General features: G+C 44.8%; 1 long non-coding RNA gene across 1 annotated transcript in view; it reads left to right on the plus strand.

The window, feature by feature from the left end:
- The window catches only part of LOC117199427 (uncharacterized), a 111,467-nt gene that overhangs the window by 51,365 nt on the left and 38,691 nt on the right, over positions 1 to 21,411 (plus strand). The window contains exon 2 of the long non-coding RNA XR_007474407.1: positions 17,981 to 18,100. This is a non-coding gene — a long non-coding RNA (uncharacterized LOC117199427). The remainder of the gene's footprint in view (positions 1 to 17,980; positions 18,101 to 21,411) is intronic.

Raw genomic sequence — 21,411 nt, forward strand, 5'->3', positions numbered from 1 at the left:
GGAGCCTGCGCGCCACAACTAGAGAGAAGCCTGCATGCCACAACGAAGAGCCCGCGTGCTGCAACTAAGACCTGACGCAGCCAAAAAAACAAACAAACAAACAAATTGCGGGCTTCCCTGGTGGCGCAGTGGTTGAAAGTCCGCCTGCTGATGCAGGGGACACGGGTTCGTGCCCTGGTCCAGGAAGATTCTACATGCCATGGAGCGGCTGGGCCCGTGAGCCATGGTCGCTGAGCCTGCGCGTCCGGAGCCTGTGCTCCGCAATGGGACAGGCCACAACAGTGAGGGGCCCGCGTACCGCAAAAAAAAAAAAAACAAAAAAAACCACAACAAATTGCTCGAGAAGAGGGGGAGGCTATTTTTATGTGCATGTGATGAGATGAAAAAGCCATCATAGGTGACATTAGAAAGGACTTAGGCTACAACAGAGAGAACACAGAGATGGGAGCCTGGGGTACGACGGTTCCTGAACTTGGGGGGAGGCAGGAGACAATTCAGTGCTTACCTGAGAGTTTACCTGCGTGACTGAGTCTACGAGGTGCACAGAAACTACCCAACCTCCCAAAGCCTCTGTTCTCTCCTCGGTTCTGAACTTGTATGGGGTGAGGTGCCGAGGCATTGGTCATAATGATTGAGCAAGGTTGAGTGGCTGCTATTGTTACGTAGGTGTGCAGTGCATCTCAGCATTGCAAGGTGAGCTTTCCAGACTCAGCTCTGAATACAGTGGTTCTCAAAATCTAAAAAATCCAGGGCTGGAAGTAGATTTAGTACCTGAGGGTGCGAGTTCTGCCCTGGGGTCCCCTTCATTGAGTGGTGATGATTCAGTGACTTTGCAGCCTTCAGGGTGCTCTGGAATTGCTGAAATTGCAGTTGGCAAGTTCTCCCACCACCTAGTTAGCTTCCTCTGTCTCTTCTCCTGTACACGTTAGCCAAGCCCACCCACGCCTTCATTCCAAACTTCTCCCAGACTGCTTATCTGTGACCACTGCCACTTTGTCCAGCACTGCTAACTGTCTGCAGAGCTGGTGGAAGGCATGGAACTCGGAGGCAGGGCCTTATCTCACCCAAGGGAAGGCGGGGACCTCTTCCTATTCATTAATTTGCCTTTTCCAGCCTCCCCCAGTTCTGCGAATTAGCACATCAAGCTGCTTAAAATAAGCAAGCACTGATGCCAGTGCCACGTGCCTGCTTGTAATCCTCCAGCAGCTTTCCAGGCCCTTAGAATAAAACCCAATTCACTTCCCTTGGTCCACCAGCCTTGGTGATCTGCTCCTGGCGGCCGCTCCTGTTGGCTTCTCCTCCACCCCTCTTGTTAACCCCTTTCACACTTGCTACCCTCTTGGCTGCTTCCCAAACTCCTTAGACCTGCTGAGTTCCGTCCTGCCTGAGCCCTTGTTGTTCCCTCTGCCAGGAACACTCTTCCCCCACTTTTTGCCCCAGTTGTTCCTTCTCATTCTCCTTCTATCCAGAGACGGACTTCTGGGAAAGCCTTTCTGAGCAAGGCCAGCCAGTATGCTCTTTTCATTCACAGCTTTTACAAATATACGCATAAATATTGCTACAAACTATAGTGTCTTTATTTGTTTAACACCAATCCCTCTGGTTATCTGTAAGTTCCAGGAGAGCAGGAACTATGTCTGTTTTGCTCCTCACTGTACTCCCCCGAGCCCAGGGCTGCCAGGAGCCCAGGTGGTGCAAAGTGGACCCTTTATTCAGGATGCTTGATGTATCTACTGGAAAATTGTTTTAGTGCACTGATTTTGTTAGGACAAGGCACACTGTTACCATCTGCTGGAAAACGATCACAGTAAATATACTAGTCTATGCTATTTATGATGTGACTGGTGATCCCTTAGATATGGTGTTCTTGCACAGTGTGCAAACTGTGCAACTATACTTGACGATGCTTTCATCACCTACCACTGTGCCTGGAATATAATAAATACTTGTTGAATGAATTAACTAGTTAATGGGAAAGTTGGTCTGGAACCAGAGTAAGATCAATGGGTTCAGAATATGGCCAACTGGAGTTTGAATCCTGAAGTTGCCACTTGCTTCCTGGCTTGGCTGTAAGCCAGGGTTCATGACCACTGCCCCCTCTCAGGTTTGCTGTGAGGATCCACCTGGTTCATAGGGCCTTGGCATAGCAGATGCAGTTGGTGCCCAGGCTGCGCGTCCTTCCCTGCCTCTGCCTTCTGCTGCAGGTTGCAAGCTTCTTACCTCATCTAATGTCTCAGCTGTTCTGCCTCAGGGCTTTCTCTGAACTGTGGCTCACTCATCCCTTGAGGGCCCTGCAGGGTGGAAATGGGTGAGGGGAGGGAGTTAATGCACCAGGGACACCTGCCCTCTGTGGGGATGGGGTGTGTGGATAAATCCCAGCCCCCAACCTTTGGAGGGTGACTCTGAGGTGCATGCTCTACAGCTCCCCAGACAGTCCCCAGCAGGATCCAGCCCCAGCTGCCCAAAGTGGGAACCACCCTGACACCCCTACAAGTGGCTATTCTCCCTGCCTCACTCTCTGCTCCCTCACTCCAGCTTCCTGAGATTGAATCCCAAAGAAACCCACCGTACCCTGTCCTTGCCTCAGCTCTGCCTTCAGGAAAACTACTAACACACCCACAATCAAGGGAATCACACTCTTGAGCAGGATCTTTTGCATTTTTTCCCTGCTCTGATGTCCCTGAGGAAGCGGTTGCACCTTCAACCTAGTCCCTGTGTTGTCAGCTGCTGGAAAGATGGTCCATTATTTCAGCCTGAGAGAGGTGGCAGGTTCTCTGTGGAGTGCTGACTGATTCTTTCTTGAATTTTTGTATCAGCTATTGCTAGGAAAATACTACATAATGAAGCACCCCAAAAGTCAGTAGCTTAAACCAACAGCCATTTGTTACTGTAGCTCTAGCTGCCAGTCTGTGCTCAGGCTGGACAGTTTCCTCCTCATGTCTCTCCTTCCTCCCTGGCTGGCTCCGTGGGTGGTAGAAGCCCAGGACTGAGAATCCCTGTCTGGCAAGTGCTTTTCCTGTGGTTCATGTTTGCCAACAACTCATTGGCTAAAACAAGTCACAGGGCCGAGAGTCCAGGTGGGGAATTACCTTCTGCCCAAGTGCAGAGATAGACACGGCAAGGAAGAAAAGTACGAGCCATTGAACAGTCCCCACGGGCGTAGGGGAGGGCATCCAGAGGGAGAGCCTTTTCCTACAAAATGTCTGTACTTTTGGGGGATCTAACAGTGCCAGTGAGCGGCCACTGACTGAGCTTTAGATCCAGGGAGTCCACCATTAACTCTAACCTGGGCAAGTCTGCTGCTTCTGGAGCCCCCGGCCTTGTACCAGTTTAATCAGCTCACCCACCAGCCCGAGGTACAGGTGCAGCCCTTTCGCCCCCTTCTGTTTGATTACATTCTAACTCAGGTAGAGCCCAGGGCTCAGGAGTTCAAGGGCTAGGGAGACAGGGGTCACTGCCTCCTGCCCCCAGAGCAGACCTGAGCTGGGTGGCCCTTCACTAGCCGCTGCCTCAGAGCTGACCCTGGCCTCCTTCTCCTCTTTCCCCAGCCACCAATCTGGACTCAGCTGACCTCGTGGGACATTCCTGTCTGGGGTCCTGAGGGCTCAGTTAGGGCCATTTTAACCACCACGCCCCTCACCCTGGGTGTCCTCAGCCTGTCCCAGCTCTGTATGGAGGGTCAGTCTTCCTGCTTTTCTTCTCTGTGGTTCCTTTGCAGATTTACCCTCCCCCTCCCCAGCCCCCTTCACCTGAAGGTGATGTGCCACCAAATGTCCTGTCACCCCTCTCCCCATGGGCCTCATCTTCCCACCCAAGTGACTCTTCTCAGAAACAGAAAGATGGTTCTCTCATCCTAGCCTGAGAAGAGCTGGCTGCCAGCTTCTTTTGAGAACAAACACAACCTTTTTCATTTTACCATGGTGGTGTATTTGTTTCTGTTCTGCCTAAGTTGTGTTTGAGCTCAGGGCCCTGAGGTAAGAAGAAACTGGAAAACTGAAGGTCTGGATGGACCCCCGGGGCCCCTGCTGCTGTGACACTCCATGAGTCTACTCCGTGAGAAGAACCCTTTCCCTCATTTTCCTGTCACCTTCTCAGGCTGGGGCCTGACTCATTTTGGACATGCGGCCACCCTATATACACACCTCTGCCCTCTGTCTCTGTGCTCTGAATTCCAAAAAGTCCCTATGCCCCAAAGCTGGTTTGAAAAGCAGGATAAAGATCAGGCTGGTGGAGGAGGAAGGGAAGGTGTTGCTGGAGGATTGCAGGGCTATAAACCTATAGACATCTGAGGCTGATTTAAGACCATTCTAATTTAGCAGCTGTCTTGGCACAGCTGGCCGCCCTGGTGTACACCTGCCATTGAGCAAAGAATATATTTAATACAATTTATTCAAGCAATTCCACAAAATGTTCTGACCAAAATATGGCCTTGGGAGTTGGCAATGGGGCTTTTGGCATCCGTTTGAGGCTTAGTTTTCCCTTCACCTTTGGAGGTATATATACATGTATGTGTGTGTGTGTGTGTGTGTGTGTGTGTGTGTGTGTGTAGCAAAATTGTCTCAGAACTATAAAGAAAGTGAAATTTGTCTGTTTGGGGCTGAGTCTCCATTTTGAACTTCCTCCACTCCAGACACCTGCTGCTCATCCGGGTTTCTACTACACTCCTTCTATCCATCCATCCAAACATCCACACAGTACTCGGTGATACACCTGTGCTGATGCTGGAGTGGATATAGGACCTGCCCTCAGGAGCTCACATTTTACCAGATGCTGCCAGTGCCCCACCCATATCCCCTTGGCCCACGAAAGAGGCATCTGCAAGGTTGGTGGGTAATTTCCATACATACAGAGAGCTTCCTTTTGGGAACACTTAACTCTGTCTGCGCACTTTCTCAGGCCATGGGACTCAGCCCGTGGATAGGGAAGCCAAGAGGGCTGAGACGTTAACAGAGCAACTTTCAGTAATCCAGGGATAGGAAAGGGGACGATGAATTCCCCAGATTCCTTGACCCTTAGTAGAATAATTCTGAGGTTTGTTCTTTGGAGCCCTTCAGAGGGTCCTTGGGCAGGACTGAGTCCCTTTCACCACAGTGATAACCACTCACTGTCACACACTCAGTGGTTTTCCCCCTTCCCCATCTCACTTCCCCATTCCTCCACTGTGATTCTTGGGATCACCTCTAAAATTAACTGGAGCCTGGAGATGCATGTTTGAATCCTGGATTAGCGCCTAATAGATGTGCAATCATGGGCAAGCCACTTTGCTCTTTGAACCTCAGTTTTATTATTTATTAAACCTGTTTATATTATTAATTTTTGGAGGGAGACTCAATGAGGTAATGTATGTGAAATGCATAAAAGAGTACTTTCATTTATTCAATAAATATTTTTTGAGATCCTACTCTGTGCCAGGCTCATTGCTAACATTTATGAAGACCTACCTTGTTTGAGGCACTGTGCTAAGAGCTTCATACACATTATTTTATTTAATCCTTTCAGCACTCTGTGCAAAAATACTGCTACTTAATGTCAAAGATGAAAACAAAAACCATCAGAAATTTAAAAATAAAGCTGATTTATGAACTCTGGGGGTTAGGAAGGGAATGCACACCAACGAAAAAATTCACCAAAGCCAGGGGTTTTGAAATGCCTGGAGAAGAGGGCACATGGTTTGTACTGGTTATGTTGATTAAGGACTGAAAACCAGTGCTCTGGATAGGATGGAATAAGTCCATATGTCTGAGCATGATTAGTTTAAACAAAACCCATGTTTATTATGCAGGAAGGAAACTTCAGATAGGTCCAGTACAAGGTCTGGCTCTATTGAACACTCAAAGTTCATGGTCCTTGTAGGGGAGGAAAGATTTTCCCTCTACCCTCCAAGGTTTGGTAACTGGGTCTATGAAATAAAATGATAATAAGCAGATTAACAGGAGAAAATTAATTTTTAGTATTATGTGCAGTGCAGCACCACAGGGAAAAAAAGAGTACCTAAAAAACTCAGCCAGATTAGAGAGCTTACATACCATCTTAATCGGAGAAGGGGCAGGGGGAAATAAAGGCTATTTAGAGGAAAGGAAATAATTTTTAGGAAAGATGAATGGGTCCTTAGAAGAATGGGTGGGAGAAATGACAGTTTGTGACAAAGTTTGTTTGGGTGTGGTGTCAACTTTTAGTCTCTGCAGAGATGAGTCAACCTCCCTGGCTGATGAAACTTGGGGAAAGGAGATTGAAGACCACTGAGTTCTTTTCGGAGGGTCTGTCTTTAGGCAGATAAAGGGAGTTCAGAAAAACTCCTCCCTGCGAATGCTGTTTGTCAAGTGCCTTCAGCTCAAAATAATCAATATACCAACATGGCATAGTTTGGGGTGATGCGTCCTCAGGTGCTTCATTCTTAAACAACTGAAGTGGCAGGAAAAGAGTTCAGGTTGGCCGTCTCCTAGGCAAGCTGTGCTCAGCAGGACATTTTCTGCATGTATATCATCCCTGATTGGTAGTTGGGGGCACTGAGGCAGAAAGATCAAGTAACTTGTCACGTAGGAGCCAGGATTTGAACCCAGGCTGACTTTTTTTTAGGGCTTTTTAAAAAAATTATTTTTAAAAATTTTTTAAAATAAATTTATTTACTTTTATTTTTAGCTGCATTGGGTCTTCGTTACTGCACACAGGCTTTCTCCAGTAGCGGTGAGCGTGGGCCACTCTTCATTGCGGTGCATGGGCTTCTCATTGCAGTGGCTTCTCTTGTTGCAGAGCACAGGCTCTAAGCGTGCAGGCTTCAGTAGTTGTGGCATGTGGGCTTGGTAGTTGTGGAGCATGGGCTTAGTTGCTCTGTGGCATGTGGGATCCTCCTGGACCAGGGCCCGAACCTGAGTCCCCTGCATTGGCAGGCAGATTCCCAACCACTGCACCACCAGGGAAGCCCTAGGCCTTTTTTTTCTCTTTTTTTAAACATCTTTATTGGGGTATAATTGCTTTACAATGGTGTGTTAGTTTCTGCTCTATGCCCTAGGCCTTTTTTAAGAGCCTGCACTCTAACCTCTATTCTGTATTTAAAAAGAAATATGTTCTTGAGGCTTAGTCGATGGAATGGGATTCCAAGCAGGAGAGCACAGGCAGGGAGATCTTTTCTTAGGGCAGGGGAACATTCTCTGGATTCACTCCTCGTTTAATTTCTGGCAGAGAGAAAACTGGGCTGGCGGGGCTAGAATGCAAGACTGCCTAGAGGGCCGGGGTCTCTGTGGGAGACTCAGGCCAGACCTTGAGGAGCTGTGGAGGGCTATCTAAAACCTGCCTGACACCCCCCTACCCGGGGCAGCACCCCCATGTCTTGCCTCACCTCCCTAAGGCCCCATTTCCCCTCCATAGTTACCATCTGAAAGCAGCCTCAAGGAGGGGAGGCAAGGCCGCGCTGTAAGCCTGGCTGCAAATCAAAGTAATTTGACACATTCATTTTCGGGATTTCACGTGGATCATGATGTTCCCCAAAAGGAAATGAACAAAATCTATAAAAGGGAGAAAGAGCTTTTTTTTTGCCTTGGCTGATCCACATATGGTATAAATTACTGAGGAATTAGCATTTCTATATAATACCAGCAGTACGAGCAGTCAATAGAAAGTAATGAATCCTATGCAATCAATAGACAGTAAAATTGGGGGTCAGGAAGGTACACGAATTTGAAAAGTTCCACAAGAGAGCCATTGGTGTGGAGGAAGATGCCTGCTTGGAGGGCCCTGCTGTAATTATCAGCACACCTGGGAAGTGAGCTGGGAAATGATGGAAATAAAGTGGAAAAGCGGCAACTCCAGAGCCACCTTATGCCCCAAAGGTTTCTTGAGGATGGAGCCATAAATCCCCCAAATGGAGGGCGCCAGACCATTGGCCTCCAGAGTGACCTGCTTGGTTTATGGACTTCGCTGAGTTTTGGTTTTGGATTTGGGTGGGAGATTGGTTCTCAGTTTTGGTTGTGCATTATAATCAACTTGGGGGCTTTAAGAAAAAAGTACAGATTCCCTGAGCCATGTTCCCAGAAATTCTGACATAATTGGTCTGGAGTCGCCCTAGCATCGGTCCATCTTTTAAAAGCACCCAGGAGATCCGAATGTGCAGCTGATTGCTGCCCCTGGGCTCAAGGCTGAGCTGTGAAGCCACAATTTAAGATATCTTCTTGCCTAACTGGTGAGGATTCTATGTGCTTAGAACTTGGGTGTGCAAAAAATGTAACTTTTTCTCTATAACTAAAATTAGCTTTCCCTCCTCACATTTCCACTTAAGATTTAATTGTACACATTCAAGGTGAACTCAGGGAATCTTGAAGTTTAAACTTTCCTCCTTTTGGAACTCTATGCTTCCCTTCAGGGAATCGCCATGGCACAGGTTGGGGATGTAGAGGGGGTGAGGTGGGGAGGGACTGTGTGGCACTGTGCACCTCTGAGGGGTGACTGGTCTTCTGGTACTCATGGGCCACATCTCTGGTGATGGCCTCGGTTTGTTGGGTCCACCGGCCCTGTGTCCTCTTTCTGGGTCCCCTGACCTGCTTGCCACTCTTCTGTGTCCCTCCTGGGGCCTGCTGGAGGGAGCAAGCTTCAGCTGGGGGGCCCTCAGGTACACCTGCCTAGACATCCCCCCGCCCCTGCCCAGCCAACTTCACAGACAAGCCTCTACAAGGGTGGGGGGGCCTTGCTCTCACTGGTACCTGTTACCCTAGAAGTGGCTCAGGTCTGTTATGCTCTCAGGTCCCCTAAACTTCTCTGAGGTCTCCATGCTTGCTCCTTTTTAAGATCAAGTCTACCCAGAGTTTTGATCTCAGGAAGGAGAAGAGATCTGGCTCATTCTCAGGGACCCAGGCTGACAGCTCATCCTAAAGCTCTTCTACTTTAACTCTGGGTAAAATCCCTTCTTCAGCCTCAGGAAGGTATGTATGTATGTATGTACATAAGTATGTATGTATTTTTAATCTCCTCTCTCTGTGGCAGGAGAATTTGGCAAGGCATACATTCTTCCAAATCCATTGTTGCTCTTATACCTTACTTCTTTTTTTTTTTTGGCCATGCAGCTCGCGGGATCTTAGTTCCCTGACCAGGGATCAAAACCGTGTCCTCGGCAGTGAAAGCACAGAGTCCTAACCACTGGACTGCCAGGGAATTCCCTAATACCTTACTTCTGGAGTCTCAAGAAACCCTTTCTCTCAAAGATTTTCCCTATGCCATTGAGACACAAAAGGTGTTCTAGAAGCTCAGAAACTAGGAACAGATTCTTTGTAGAGTCCTCAGGGTAGAAATGATTCAGAGAGAACGTTCAAGGAAGCTGGGGGCTGGGGTGGAAGAAGCCTTGGTTAAATCTCAGCACTTGGCCCCATTGTGCCTCGTTATAAAAGCCACATCCAAAAGGTGGAAGGAGAAGTGGGGAGGGAGGACAGAATTCTTGTCCTGTGCACCTGTGCCTCACTTCTGCCATGGTTTTTGCCAGGAAGACCCGGTGCTGTCTGCACTCAGCCACGTTTGACCATCTTGTAAGGCATCCTTCTTCCAGGAAGCCTTCCCTGCATCCAGGCACCCGGTGTCACTCCTACCCTGAGTCTTAGGTCCAATGGCTTGGGCACCTGCCATGTGTCTCTGCTCCTCATTGTGAGTTGCCTTGTGGAGGTCTTTATATCATTGTCCAGAACTGCTATTAAATCTATCATTAAAAATTATTTTTTACTAGAATGTGAGTCTCTGAAAAGCAAGGACTATATTTTATTCAGCTTTTGATCCCAGTCTAGCATAGGGTGTGATAAGTACTGAGGAAAAGGAATGCATTCATAAGATGTTTATGCTCTGTCTCCTCCATGACACTGGGTCTCATTGTTCTGACGTCATGTCCATTCCTGCAGATTGAGACAAACGACAGCAATAACTGCTTTGTATTGGGTCCTCAGTGTCTACACGTTAAATTTAAACGTTGTTGTCTGTCTCACAGGGCTGTCTCGTCCAGCCCGTGCCTGCCTGGCCTTGTATCTCAGCCTTGAACATCCTGCTCCAATAAATGCACCCCGCTCTTTCTTACTTCTGAGCAGCTGCCATCCTGTTCCTTCTATCTTGAATGCTTTTCCCCAACTGTCCAGTTGACAAATTAGCAATCCCCCACTTGTCACTGAGCCTTATCTCAAATGCAGCTTGCTCCCCGGAGCCTTCCCAGACGCATGCAGGCAGCTGTGAGTGCTCTTCTTGTGCTCCCTACTGTCACGGTGTCACAGGTCACCTTCCCCTTTTCTTAAAGGTCACCCTGGAAACAGCCTCGTTTAGCCATTTCTATTTTGATTACTGATGGTCATCACCAAAATATTAGATAGTATACTCGATTTCATGATCATTATTTCATTTTAGACAACTATTGTTACCCCAATGTGAAAAAATGACATTTTAACTACTTTTCTCCTCCTTTCAGTGTTTGATATTTATATTATTATGTTTAGCTCTTATATTTGAATACCTTTATATAAGCAAATCTCTATATTTCTTGATGCATCAATTTTGACAGACTTGTGTTTGACTCCACACTATAAGGTGAGGGTCAGCGCCCTGCCCTCTATTAAGTGTCACACCTTGTTCTCTAAAAGAGTTGTGCCAGTGTAGACCCCCACCACCAATGTGTAAAAATTCCAGATGGGATAGTTTACATTCATTTCTCCTGTAACCTGATTGTGATTAACTTTTGTGTGTCTGCTGCCTTCCTAGACTTTAATCCTTGAAGGCAGTGGCAGAGGTGGTTCATTGCTGCAGCCCAGGGCCTAGGAGGGCAGCATTCATTCATTCAGCTCTTAGAAAAATAAGCCTTAGAAATAGGTCCAAGAAAATTTTGAGTGCTCTTTCAGTGCAGTGCTGGGCTGGCACCTTTGACTATCTCCTGAAGGGGCTATTTTACAGTTCCCATTGGTCTGAGGTGAACTTGTAGATTTTGGTCTGACTGAGGTGCAAATAATTTCTAATCAGTGGAAAGGATAACTCCAAAGGTTATGTTTTTTGCTCCTGAGGGCAGCAACTTGTTTTGTATCTAACTTAGCAATAATATCTATGATATTGTGATTTATAATAAATGTATCTTTGGTCTTAGTCCCCATTTCTGGCACAGAGCTCCTCAAACCCTTGGAATTTCCTAAGCAATCAGAGTAATAAAGGTCTCTTTTGTTATGTTAATTCAGTGAGTTGGAAAGCTCCTAAAGATGGAGACTGGTTGCCAGTGGAGCCAATTTTGTGATGAGAGGGCTGGAACTTTAAACCATTACCCCCATGCCTCAGAGAAGGGAGAGGGGCTGGCAGGTGAGTTCAATAACCAATGGACATACTACCCAAAGCAATCTACAGATTCAATGCGATCCCTATCAAATTACCCATGACCTTTTTCAGAGAACTATAAGAAAGTATCCTAAAATTTATATGGAACCATAAAAGACCCAGAATTGCCAAAGCAATCCTAAAGAAAAAGAACAAAGCAAGAGGCATAACCATCTCAGACTTCAGACAATACTGCAAAGCTACAGTAATCAAAACTGCATGGTAGGGACTTCCCTAGTGGCACAGTGGTTAAGAATCCGCCTGCCAATGCAGGGGCCACGGGTTCAAGCCCTGGTCTGGGAAGATCCCACATGCTGTGGAGCAACTAAGCCTGTGCACCACAACTACTGAGTCTGCACTCTAGAGCCCGCAAGCCACAACTACTGAAGCCCATGTGCCTAGAGGCCATGCTCCACAACAAAGAGAAGCCATCAAAATGAGAAGCCTGCACACCACAATGAAGAGTAACCCTCACTCGCCACAACTAGAGAAAGCCTGCACACAGCAACGAAGATCCAATGCAGCCATAAGTAAACAAACAAATAAATAAATTTATTTATTTATTTAAAAAAACAAACTGCATGATATTAGCACAAAAACAGACACATGGATCAATGGAACAGAATAGAGAGCCCAGAAATAAACACACAGTCCTATGGTCAATTCATCTTTGACAAAGGAGGCAAGAATACAAAATGGAAAAAGTCTCTTCAGCAAGTGGTTCTGGGAAAGTTGGACAGCTGCATGTAAATCAATGAATTTAGAACATGCCCTCTCACCATATACAAAAAAAACTCAAAAAGGCTTAAAGACTTACTTAAACAAAAAACATGACACCATAAAACTCCTAGAAGAGAACATAGGCAAAACATTCTCTGACATAAATCGTACCAATATTTTCTGGGTCAGTCTCCCAAGGCAATAGAAATAAAAATGAAAATAAACAAATGGGACCTAATCAAACTTACAAGCTTCTGCACAGCAAAGGAAACCATAAACAAAATGAAAAGACAACCTACAGAATGGGAGAAAATATTTGCAAACGAGACTGACAAGGGCTCAATTTCAAAAACATACAAACAGCTCAGCAGCAAAAAAACAAACAACCCAACCAAAAAATGGGCAGAAGACCTAAAGAGACATTTCTCCAAAGAAGAAATACAGATGGCCAAAAAGCACATGAAGAGATGCTCAACATCGCTTATTATTAGAGAAATGCAAATCAAAATTACAAAGAGGTACCACCTTATGCCAGTCAGAATGGCCATTATTTAAAAGTCTACAGATAACAAATGCTGGAGAGGGTGTGGAGAAAAGGGAATCCTCCTATACTGTTGGTGGGAATGTAAGTTGGTGCAGCCACTGTGGAAAACAGTATGGAGGTTCCTCAGAAAACTAAAAATAGAATTACCATATGATCTAGTAATCCCACACTGCTGGACGTATATCCAGATAAAACTATAATTCAAAAAGATACATGTACCCCTCACTGGGAAAACTGGTCAGGTACATGTAAAAGAATGAAATTAGAACATTCTCTAACCCCATACAGAAAAATAAACTCAAAATGGATTAAAGACCTAAATGTAGGACTGGACACTATAAAACTCTTAGAGGAAAACATAGAAAGAACACCCTTTGACATAAATCACAGCAAGATCTTTTTTGATCCACCTCCTAGAGTAATGGAAATAAAAACAAAAAGAAACAAATGGGACCTAATGAAACTTCAAAGCTTTTGCACAGCAAAGGAAACTACAAACAAGATGAAAAGACAACCCTCAGAATGGGAGAGAATATTTGCAAATGAATCAACGGACAAAGGGTTAATCTCAAAAATATATAAACAGCTCATGCAGCTCAATATTAAAAAACAAACCAATTAAAAAATGGGCAGAAGACCTAAATAGACATTTCTCCAAAGAAGACATATAGATGGCCAAGAGGCACGTGAAAAGCTGCTCAACATCACTAATTATTAGAGAAATGCAAATCAAAACTACAGGGCTTCCCTGGTGGGGCAGTGGTTGAGAGTCCGCCTGCCAATGCAGGGGACACGGGCTCGTGCCCTGGTCCGGGAGGATCCCGCGTGCCGCGGAGCGGCTGGGCCCGTGAACCGTGGCCGCTGAGCCTGCGTGTCCGGAGCCTGTGCTCCGCAACAGGAGAGGCCACAACAGTAAGAGGCCCACGTACCGAAAAAACAAACAAACAAATAAATCAAAACTACAATGAGGTATCACCTCACACCAGTTAGAATGGGCATCGTCAGAAAATCTACAAATAACAAATGCTGGAGAGGGTGTGGAGAAAAGGGAACCCTCTTGCACTGTTGGTGGGAATATCAATTGATACAACCACTATGGAGAACAGTATGGAGGTTCCTTAAAAAACTAAAAATAGAATGACCATATGACCCAGCAATCCCACTACTGAACATATACCCAGAGAAAACCATAATTCAAAAAGACACATGCACCCCCATGTCCATTGCAGCACTATTTACAATAGCCAGGTCATGGAAGCAGATGACCCATTGACAGATACCCATTGACAGATGAATGGATAAAGAAGATGTGGTACATATTTACAATGGAATATTACTCAGCCATGAAAAGGAACGAAATTGGGTCATTTGTAGAGACCTGGATGAACCTAGAGACTGTCATACAGAGTGAAGTAAGTCAGAAAGAGAAAAACAAATAGCGTATATTAACATATGTGTGTGGAATCTAGGAAAATGGTACAGATGAACTGGTTTGCAAGGCAGAAATAGAGACACAGAAGTAGAGAACAAATGTATGGACACCAAGCGGGGAAAGCGGGGGTGGAGGGGTGGTGGTGGGTTGAACTGGGAGATTGGGATTGACATATATACACTAATATGTATAAAACAGATAAGTAAAAATAACTTGCTGTATAAAAAAATAAATAAAATTCAAAAAAAATAAGATACATGCACTCCTATGTTCATAGCAGGACTATTTACAATAACCAAGACATGGAAATAACCTAAATGTCCATTGACAGATGAGTGGATAAAGAAGATGTAGTAATATATACAATGGAATACTACTCAGCCATAAAAAGAACAAAATAATGCCATTTGCAGCAACATGGATGCAACTAGAGATTACCATACTAAGTGAAGTAAGTCAGAAAGAAAAATACAAATAGCATATGATATCACTTATATGTGGAATCTAAAATATGACACAAATGAACCTATCTATGAAACAGAAACAATATCAGGGACATAGAGAACAGACTGGTGGTTGCCAAGGGGGAAGGGGGTAGGAGAGGGTAGGAGTGGTAGTTTGGGATTAGCAGATGCAAACTGGTGTATATAGAATGGATAAACAAGAAGGTCCTACTGTATAGCATAATGAAAAAGAATGTGAAAAAGAATATAATGTATATATAACTGAGTCACTTTGCTGTACAGCAGTAATTAACACAACATTGTAATTCAAATATACTTAAATAAAAAATAAATTAAAAAAATCACCAATGGCCAATGATTTAATCAAGCATGCCTGTGTGGTGAAGCCTCCATAAAAACATAAATGATGGGGTACTGAGAGCTTCTGGTTGGTGAACACGTGCAGATTTGGGGAGATTGGCGTGCTCAGAGAGTGTGGAAGCTCCTTGCCCTTCTCCGTACCTTGCCCCACACGCCTCTTTCACCTGGCTGTTCCTGAGTTTATATCCTTTTATAATAAACCAGTGATCTAGTAAGTCAAATGTTTCTTTGAGTTCTGTGATCAGCTCTAGCAAACTAATTGAACCCAAGGAGCGGTCGTCGGAACCTCCAATCTATAACCTGTCAGAAGCAAAGGTCTTGTCTGAACCTGGCCTTGTGATTGGCATCTGAAGTGTGGGGATGGGGGATAGTCTTGTGACACTGAGCCTGTCTGGGAGGGGAAAATCTCCCCCTACCCTTCTGGGTTCTTTTGGCTGCTCTAATTAAATTGGCACAAGACAGATTAACAGGAGAAAATCAAACTGAATTGTATGTATAGAGATCTCAAAGATATAGGACCTAAAGAAATGATCAAAGCAGGCAGCTTTTATACTTTGTAGACAAAGACGCAATAAATTTATGAAGAACTGACCAAGACAAAGAAGTTTAGGCTAGGGGTAGTAAATTAGTAAAGAAGTAATAAGATTTGTTTGCACAGCCTTCTCAGCCCTGAATCCCCTCTCTGGTGACAAGGATGTTGCCTCTACCTCCTGGTACAGGGAGGGCACCTTTCACATGGGAGATTTATTTCCTGCTTTTAGGAGGACGGAGGAGGGTCACAGCATCCTTCTTGCACCTGCTATATCTTATGTAACTTTAGTTTAAGCTAACAAATGTGCCATTTTGGCATATTTTGGGGGCAGTCCACCCTGAACCCCAGCAAGCCCTTAACCTGTGGGCTCTAATGCTGTCTCCAGATAGGTGGTGTCAGGATTGAGTTGAATTATAGGACACCCAGCTGGTGTTGGAGATGGGTGAAAAGCCCCACACATTGTAATTGGGTGCAGAACACTTAATATCCTAGTGCTCTTTTATTAAGTTGCCTAAAATACCCTTGCCATCAAATTCTCATTTGATATGGCTTTAAGATCTTACTGGCTTTTTCTTCCTTTTAAAAATTAATTAATTTATTATTTATTTTTGGCTGCATTGGGTCTTTGTTGCTGTGCACCTTTCTCTAGTTGCGGCGAGCGGGGACTACTCTTCATTGTGGTGCGCAGGCTTCTCATTGCAGTGGCTTCTCTTGTGGAGCACAGGCCCTAGGCGCGCGGGCTTCAGTAGTTGTGGCACGTGGGCTCGGTAGTTGTGGCTCACGGGCTCTAGAGCACAGGCTTGGTAGTTGTGGCACAAGGGCTTTGTTGCTCCGCGGCATGTGGGATCTTCCCGTACCAGGGCTCGAACCAGTGTCCCCTGCATTGGCAGGCGGATTCTTAACCACTGTGCCACAAGGGAAGCCCTTACTGGCTTTCTCTTGATTAGCGAGTTGAATAAAATCTTTGACACATGTTTATTTTACGTTTGTATGAGAGTCAAGATTTTATCTTTTTAAAAATTATGTTTTAACACAACAATATGGTATTACATAGAAACACTGATTCCTCAATAGTTTATACCTAACAGGCATATGATCTGAGGCAAGACCCTCTTTTTCTTTTTTGTGCTACAGTTGTTGTTTTGCAATAAGCAGGGCCAAAGTCTGGTTAACAGAAGGAATTTCTGTTTCTCTGGTGAGACTAGACTACAGTGTTTGGAAGAAGGTTAATATTCATGATAGCGAAGGTTTTCCCTGAGGTATTTCAGAAATTAACTTTTGTCTTCTCTGCTAAGGAGAATCTTAACACTTTTCAAAACACTTATCTCCCACATTCTCCTTTTCCTGGACCTGCTTTTATTAGAAAGGGACCCTCTGCTTTGCCCTCTGGAGCAGGATGTCACCACTTCCAGATCATTCCTCCCTGATCTTCAAATGTCTGTCCTACCAAACCTAGACATTGTTTCCCCCTCTATGCCACCCAGCTCACAAGGTGCCTTTAAGATAGTTGTTCTCAGTTAGGGGTGATTTTGTCCCTAGGGGACATTTCGCAGTGCCTGGTGGCATTTTGGGTTGTTACAACTTGAGGGATGCTCCTGGCATCCAGAGGGTAAACGCTGACAATTCTGCTAAACAACCAGTGCACAAGACAGCCCCACACAGAGAAGAATTACTTGGCTCCAAATAGCAATAGTGTCATGGTTGGGAAATCCTGTTGTAAGGCAAGTTTGAGGAGGTAACGTCACACTCTCTTTGCACTTTGTAGATGAACAAATGGAGGCTCAGAAAGGTTGACTGCTCTGCACAAGGTCACACAGCAAGAGACAAAGTAGGGACCCCATCACAGTTCTTTAGGTCTGTTCCTTATTCTCAAGTATGTTGCTTCTCTGGGTTACTGATGAAGAGCAATTACTTTGGAGTAGGTAAGGGCCATTTCATGGAATAGATGTTAACCTGAGATGAAACAAAATGAAAGTGTCTATTGCCTGGATAGACAGAGCACAAAATAATAAAGAGCTTAGACGCAGAGATGAACTTCATATTTGATAGGCATTAAAGACAAGGTGAAAATTTGAGGAAAGCATGAATTAAGGAAACTGCACAGATACAACTTTAACTGGAAATAAATGGCCATGTTGTAGGTGGCACTGAGAGAAGAGCTACTGGTCATATATAATATGGAGTAACTGACACTGGGAACTATGTTCAATATCTTGTGATAAACTATAATGGAAAAGAATATGAAAAAGAATGTATATATATGTATAACTGAATCACAGTGCTGTACACCATAGATTAACACAACGTTGTAAATCAACTATGCATCAATAAAATAAATTAAAAAAATAAAAATAAAATCATCTGGACTGCAAAAAAAAAAGAAGAAATAAAATAGAGTGGGTGCCAGTACAGAGGGAGACATAGCACACGTGATAGGAAAGGGGAAAGTGGGCTGCAGGAAGTGAGAGAAGTGTAAGGTCAAAGGTCAGGGAGTCCGCATCTAGTCTCATTTGATAAAGAGCTAACACCATGCCCAGTGTCTATACACATTGAGTATTCATTGCTGGTGCTCCGTCAGCGAAGCCCTCACGTCCTCTCTCCAACAATTTCTGCAGATGGTCACAGTGTGGAGGCTTAGAGAGAACCCCCTTTTGTTCATCTCAAGATGGAGCCCTGAAAGCAGTGGTGTGCATGGCAGAGACTGAAGAAAACTTCTCGGTGAAGTGCGAGAAGAGGTAAACGGGGGTGATTTCAGTCTTCATAAGCAGGTGCAAGCTGGCCAGCCCTGGGCGGGCATGCACGACTGCCTTCTGCCTAACAGCCAGCACTCACAGCGCTGGGAGCTGAGCAGACAAGGAATACAAATGAGTCCTTGGCTCTGGGGAAGATGGGCAGCTCTTCAGAAAGGCACAGAGAGTTACCCTGTGCCTTTCTGTCTTCTAATTACGTCCCTTCCGGTTGCTATCTCTGAATACACCAGAATTCGTGGAGCTGTGCGAAGCAAACAGGTCATCTTTTCATGGGAAGGGCATGAGTGAGCTGGAGCAGGACTGCCTGAGGCCACAGCTGGTCCTCGCACCGGCGCTGTGCTTCCTCCCCACCCCCCGCCTCCGTCCCTCACTGTCCTTGTCCTCGCGCTCTCCTTGCCGGTACACAGCTCATTGCAGGCTTGCATGCCCCTTCTCCACACCCTCGAAGTCCTGTTCTTCAACACCACCTCCCCCATGAATCCTGCCCTTAACTTCCATTTGGAAGCAACCACTGTGCTCCCTAAGTTCTCACAGCCTGTCTCTTTATCTGCCTGTTGCTTGTGAATCTTACAATTTTCTCTGTATTCTGGTTATTTGGGTCCATGTCTGATTCTCCCTACTTCATGGTTCCTTTAAAGAAAACACTTAATACAAAAACATTTTTGTAGGGAAGTAAAAGGAGGGCCGCACACTCCAGAGCCTTCAACTGTAGCCATGACCTGGGGGAGTCTGTGCTCTGAATTCCTGCTTGGCCATGTTCCCTGGGGTTAGTCGGTTTGGTTTTCCCTCTTCCCTTTCCCAGTAGGTACCAACTTTGTTGGCTCCTCTCTCTTCTATAGTGGAGATCAATTCCCTTGGCCTGATCTTTGGCCCCCATCCGGCTCTCCCTGATCCCTCTGGAAGTCTGTCTTGAGATGATCCTCAGAGGCCACCCTCATCCCTACCTTCATCCCAAGCAACTCATCAAAGCATTCCCTCAAACAAAAACAGGGCTCGGCTGCACAAAAAGGAATCCTGGCAATAAGAGTTCTCCTTAGGTCCTTGCTTTTCCTCCGTCTCCTAACCTGGACGGAGAGAGGGGCTTTATCTACCTTTGCACTTCCACTTCTAATCCTGTGCTGGCTCTTGGCTTATACCGAGTAGGTGCTCAAAATCCACTTGATTGGATGAACGGATGAGATATTTTTCTTGTTGGAGTCTCTGCCAAGATAGTCTGAGGACTCCATTCCTAATTGAAAGGAACAGACCTCGGCCACTCCTCCTGTGGCTTCTCTTGTGTCTTTGCCATGCTTCTCCAAGGGGGCTTGTCTTTTGTTGACAAGAAGGACTGAAGGAGAGAGATTGGAAGGCTTCTTTCCTGAAGAATTTCTCTGCCTAGGAGCCAAAGGATGCATGGTGGCTGGATGGATTCTGTGATCAGCAGAGTAGAAAAACAGAAAAGCAAGAAAGTTCCTTTATACAAAACTTACAAACTTTAAGAGAAGAGAAACTTTTACTTTCTTTTAGTGTGAAATCCTAGGTAGTGGAAGCTTTGAAAATAAATTCTTCCTCCAGCTGCGTTTTAGCAAAATCTAAAAACTGGTGAAACTTTAGGAAAAAAATAGATTCAGTTCCAGCAGTGGAACTTAAGAATATAGGTTGCTTATTAAATACACTGCATGACTATTTCCAAAATGGAAGAGTGTCTTTCCGAATTTACACCATGCTTCGGTGTCATTCCAATGTATTTTCTTAGTCCTTGACATTTAATCAGCTGCTTTTTACTACCTCATTTATATTACCATCATGAACATAATATTATCATGCAATTAATAATGACATAATATCTTGCAAAACTTGCTATCTGCCAAGTAGGACCCAGGTACTGGTTAAAACAGTTGAGTTGGCAATCAATGGAACATTAAAGTATTTTATGAGAATTAAGAAAAATGAGATTATTGGATTTCCACGGCTGCTAGCTAAATCTTCTAACTCCTTGGTGAAACCTATTTGCCCAGTATCCAAATCGAGTCTCCAGTTCTAAAGTCAATCTTCAGAGTCAAAATTAAATAGATTGTACTTGAGGAAACAGGAAGGGGAAATAAGAAGTAAGTGAGGCAAATTCAACTAAGTCAGCTTGGAATCTTTAGGTGGTCTTTGAATTTGTTGAAAGGAAAAGAGAATTCCATTTGGTACAAGAGAAGTGGATAAAATATAGTATATAAATTTAAAATGATGTTTTCAGACTTCTGGTTTCCATGTAGGTGTTTACAACAAGTAAAAAGCTGACCAAACTGAAAAATCAACAACTCTTCTTAGATCCATCAGAGAAGTGAGGTCACAGTGCAAACTGCTGCCCCCAAAATTGGGGAGATGGACAGGCAGATACAGAGAATCACAACTTATTGGAGCAGAAACCCATGACAGAAGCTTCTATGGGAAATAGGGCCAGGTTAGGAAATCCTAAACTGTAATTTGATAAATTGCTGGAGACTCATTATGGACAGTTCTGAGAGTTAAAAACTCCAGGGGGACTCAGTCATGGGGGGACCTCACCCTTTTGTCAATTTTACCTGTAGGGAGCTCCACCAGGTCCTTACAGTGAATATCAGAGAAAAATCCCCTCACTCTTTTGGCAGGAGGAGAAAAGGAAACATTAAAAAAATATACCAGAGCATTCTTTCCTTTTTAATAAGGCTTACCCTCAGGAGAAACTATTTTATCAGAGCCTAACCTACTTGGGGGAAGGGAAATACCCCACTCTGCCCCTTGAACCATCCTGTCCCACCTAAGGCGGAAGAAAACACTGAGAAGCACTAAAGAAGTTTGCAGTTAAGGGGCACAGTCTCACTGAAAGACTGAGACCTAATCACAGGACTATAGAATGCTTCCCCTCCCCTCAAACCCCACCACTGCATTACTAAAGACCTATTTACCACTCCCTTTATTCAGTACCCTGTGTCTACCCTTCAACAAAAAATTACAAAGGCAAAAAAAACCCCACAGTTTGAAGAGACTAAACAAGCATCAGAACCAGAGTTGGATATGGCAGGAATGTTAGAATTAACTGACCAGGAATTTTAAAAAACGCCCACAAATGTGATTAATATGCTAAAGGCTTTACTTGGAAAAGCAGACAACATGCAAAAACGGATGGATAATGTAAGCAGAGAGAAGGAAATTCTAAGAAGTAAAAAGAAATACTAGAGATAAAAAAATACCATAATAGAAATGAATAATGCCTCTGATGAGCTCATTAGTAGACTGGACATGGCTGGGGAAAGCGTATTTGATCTTTAGGGCATGACGCTAGAAAC

The sequence above is a fragment of the Orcinus orca genome, chromosome 20, assembly GCF_937001465.1.
Source record: "Orcinus orca chromosome 20, mOrcOrc1.1, whole genome shotgun sequence".
Lineage (NCBI taxonomy): Eukaryota > Metazoa > Chordata > Mammalia > Artiodactyla > Delphinidae > Orcinus > Orcinus orca.